Source organism: Neomonachus schauinslandi, chromosome 10, assembly GCF_002201575.2.
Source record: "Neomonachus schauinslandi chromosome 10, ASM220157v2, whole genome shotgun sequence".
In the NCBI taxonomy this organism is placed as follows: Eukaryota; Metazoa; Chordata; class Mammalia; order Carnivora; family Phocidae; genus Neomonachus; species Neomonachus schauinslandi.
The window spans coordinates 110,217,179-110,221,797 of NC_058412.1; positions in this window are offsets into that span (position 1 = coordinate 110,217,179).

Sequence of the window (4,619 nt, forward strand, 5' to 3'; positions counted from 1 at the left end):
TGAAGGTGGGAGGGAATGGAGTGAACTTCAGAGGCAGTACAGTCCATCACAGGCTTCCGTGACATTGTGACAAAATAGCCATTTTGATGAACCTGGAAGGGCCTTTTGACTGCTTTGACTAAATGAGTATCACAGAGGTGACACTACGTGACTTCTAGAATGAGAGCATAAAATGCCATGCAGCTTCTGTTTTGTGCCCTTGGGATGCTCACTCTTTGAACCCCGCAAGCACATGGACAGCACAGGTGTAGGTGCTCTGGCTGACAGCCACTATCAACCACCAGACAGGTGAGTGAAGGAGCCTCCAAATGATTCTAGCCCCCAGCCCTCAAGTCACCCCCAGCTCTTCTTCCCAGCTTGAGGTCCCAGACAGCTTGGAGCAAAGGTAAGCTGTCATGAGCCACAGAATCTGTGAGGAAAAGAAAATCGTGTTTTATGCCACCAAGTTTTGAGATGGCTTGTTACTTGGGAGTAGTAGCAAAAACTACTAAAGGAGCTCTTTGGGGTGGCAGGGGGGCTTCCAGAGTTTGCTATTTGTCAACTACAGCTGAAGGAGAACATCAGTGAAGTCACATGAGAAGGCTCATCGCATATCCTGCCATGAATCTGTTCAAGGAGACCCCTCCCCCCCCCCCCACATGCACAGAGCTGGAATCCCTGCTATTTTGAGGGGCATCCTTGGTTCACCAGTGAAACCTCAGTGTCATCCAAAGCTTGTGGAGATGCTTAGTAGAGGCTCTTCTCACTTTTAAATTGAAAACAACAGTATAGAGGTGCCTGGCTGGCTCAGTCAGTGGGGCATGTGACCTTGGATCTTGGGGTTGTGAGTTTGAGCCTTACGTTGGATATAGAGATTTCTTAAAAATAAAATCTTTTTTAAAAAAAAACAGTGGTTCATTTGGTTTTGTCATTGTCAACTCAGGATGCAGTGGTGATTTGATCAATGTCATCATGAGCTGAAGGAGGAGGGGGCAAAGTGGTCGAGGCCTGAAAATCAGGCCAGGTGTTGAAGATCTCTTGTGTCAGCTGCACTAACCCATCATGCCTCACTCCTCCCTTAGTACCTGTCACTGCCCCAGAAGTCCAAAGCATTCTGGATCATACGTTACCATTTGGACTCTCAACACCATGCTACTCTGCTCAAATTCTAATATGATCCAACCTTGTCTCTTCCTCTTTCTCTATTCTTCCAAATATTTCCATTTTCCTACTTTAAAGAATGCCTGAGCATGTCCTTTGAATGTTGAGAAACTATAGCCAACAGAAAGTGAAATGAGTTCTTTATAATCCAAAAGTTTCCCTGAAAAGTTTTAAAAGTCCCCTAGAAAATGAAATAACAGAAGAAATTAAACTTGTTGGAGCACGTGGGTGTGTTTTAATGTCTGAGGAAAGAGTGTGAGGGACCTACGGAAGGCTTCACTGCCCCTCCTCCAGTGGAGGACCAAGGGGTAGAAAGCCCTGGAGAAGGTGGTGTAGGCAGACCCGGCAGGGCCTTGTGGGCAGTGATGGGGGATCTGGATTTTGCTCTGGGTGCCATGAAAAGCCCATGGAAAGGCTTGAAGCAGGGACGGGCAGTGACTGCGTGCAATTTAAAAAACCCTCTGGCTGCTGAGTGGAAAACGCATAGTAGGTACCAGACTGGAAGAGGGGAGACCAGTGAGGAAGCTAGAGCAGTGGTTCAGAGGAGAGATGATGGGAGGAATCAAGGTGGAGGTAGAAATAAAAACAAATGGATGAATTCATGAGGATTTATAGGAGGTGGTTCTAACATAGTGGTAATAATGCCATCAAAGCCATGACCCACCGGCCTGGGAATCAAATTCCGGATTCTCTCTCCAGGCACCTCCCTCTAAGGCGGGACTTCCTCCCCTTCAGCCTCTCCCAGAGCAGCCTGGACAGGAAGTCCCGTCCCACTCCTCTCTGAGTCTCTTCCCCTCCATTTCAGGAGCTAGGGTTTGGGCGTTACTAAGGAGACCAGGAGAGAGAGAGAGAGAGAGAGAGAGAGAGAGAGAGATGCTGGATCCCTGTCGGGGGAGGGGAAGACTTTGAAGGCCCCCAGAGGAGTCTGATGATGATGTGTTTCCTGCTCAGAGAGGTGGACCTTCCTTGACCACCCAATGGTGCCTCTTTCTCCCTTTCCCTCCCTGATATGCGTCCCTGTTGATTCCCTCCCCTTATGGCCCTCAAGACAATCTCAAAATAACCTTTTTGTTTACTTATTTACATATTATTGTTTTCTTAGGCCTTATCATTTATGGCCTGTCTTGTGGACTAGAATCTAAGCTTCAGGAGGGCAGACTGGGTGGGCACTCAGAGAAGGAGCAAATGAATGAATGAGTGATGCAGCCAGGAATAAACCCAATATACTACTGAGTTACAATAAACTATTAGGAATAAACCCAGTGAGAAAAAAAGTCTTTTTAAAAAAATCACTGGGGGGCGCCTGAGTGGCTCAGTCGGTTAAGTGACTGCCTTCAGCTCAGGTCATGATCTCAGGGTCCTGGGATTGAGCCCCGCATCGGGCTTCCTGCTCAGCGGGAGATTCTGCTTGTCCTTCTCCCTCTGCCCTTCCCCCACCCCCCCACCCCCCGCCCCGCTCATGCTCCCTCTCTCACACACAGATAAATAAATAAAACCTTTAAAAAAATCACTGGGAGGAAAAGCTATCTTAATTATGTAAAGGGACTTCAGTATTTCTGTGCCCTCTTAGGGCTAGAAGCTGAAACTTCTCTAAATGTGCCCTATGGCTGTAAACATAGGCGGAGCTGTTTGAGGGAGCAGCGTCTGCCTTGCTCTGGGAGGGGTTCCGTGGACACTCTCTTGCCAACATGTCAAGTGCCCTTCTTTGTCCTCAACTGAGCTCTGACCAGAGGCAAGGGGTCCCCGGGACCCCCACTTTAGAAACTAGCAGTAACCACAGCAAGCACAGACTGAGCTCTTACCGGGTGCCACCCTCAGGGCTAAGCGCCTCAGGAAAAAAATCTCATCTAAAAAGCTTCACACTTAGAGTGTAATAATAATTATTAGTGTCCATTTTCCAGATGGGAGAACTGAAGCTCAGAAGGCTGAAGGCCTCACCAAGTCAACCAAGTGACAGAGATGGAAGTTGGGCCCCATCCTCCTGACTCCAAGATTCTTATTCTTTAATGACCTCCTATGCCAGAGTTGAGGTTAGTGATGCTCCGGGCTGTCCTGTTGGCAGGGGAAGCTCTCAGAGAATGCATTTTGATTGTTTTTAATCTGAAGCCACTGGCTCTTCCCCTCACTGTCTGGCAGATAGGTTTTCCAGGAACCTTTGGGTGGGGGTGAGGGGAACAGGTGCTCTGAGAGGACAATACAGGGGCAGGGTCTAGGTTTCCCTGAACCTGTAGTCATTGGGCTTTATTTCTGGAAACCAAGGGCATGCTTGCAAAGATCCAGTTTGTGAGGCTCCTTGCTCATTTTCTGGGCGGCTGCTGCATCTGTGCCTCCCCAGTTTGGACCTGAAGGCACGAGGCCTTGATATTCTGTAAAATCTCGATGCAACAGGAGTTTCACTATCCCTCCGCCCCAGCTAGGCTCCAGCCTCCTCTCCCCAGGAGGACGCAGGAGAGTGTGGAAGACATTACTCGTGTTCACCGATATATCTGGTTTTCCTCCCCTTCCTCGCCATAGGAAAGGATCACATTTCCTTACCCGTGGAGGTCAGGCAGGGTCATGGGACCTGCTGTGGCTATTGAAACACAAGCCGAAGTGATGTGCCTCTCTTCCTAGTAGATGTATTGAAGTGGTGCTGTTGTGTGACTCTCTGTGCTTTCTTTCTGCTGAGGACTGCCCAGCTTTGGGGCCAGATTCAGCCTGAGGCTTCTCCTTGCAATGTATGAGCAGAGGCAGTGTGGTGGGTGGTTAAGGCTTGGGCTCTGGAGCTAAATCATCAAGTTCCAACCCCAGCTCTGCCACTTTGCAGCTGTGTGGCCTTGGGCAAGTCCCTGCATTTCTCCGTGTCTCGGTTTCCCTGTCTGCAAAATAGGGACCAACCTGGCACCTACCTTATGGTGCTCTCATGAGGTTAAATGAGATCAAGTCACAAAGCCTGAGCGCAGGGCTCAGCAGGTAGAAAGTCCTCGATGAACATGTGCTCTCAGAAAGATGGGACAGAAGGGTATTTTTTTTGTCCCTTTCACCTCTCCCCTGGAACCTGGGATACAACTATCCACCCTTCTGGACCTGGGCAAGTCATGTTGTGAACACAGAGGAGGTGGGGATGGGGAGAGGGCAGCTGGAAGCTGAGAAAGGAGAGGAGCCCCTTGTCCTCATGGCAGTGTGAAGCCTGATGACTCTGAACTTGTTGCTTCTGAGTCTGGACCCCCTTCATGGGCTGAGGAGTGGTGGGGGAAACTGAGGCAAGAGGAATCAGCCAAATGGAGCCCTGAACCAAGGCAGTGAGAACTGAGTAAAACCCCCTCCGGTCCATTTGTAGGGTCCTCAGAGGTGTCTGACATATTTCACTCATGAACTGAACCATTGTCCAAAAGCTCGTAGGTGGCAAAAGCAACTGCCAGGTGCCCCCGGTGCAGCCGTGGAGGGAAGACACACCCAGACCCTGAGGGAGGGTCCTTCGTGGAGACTTGCCCCAACTG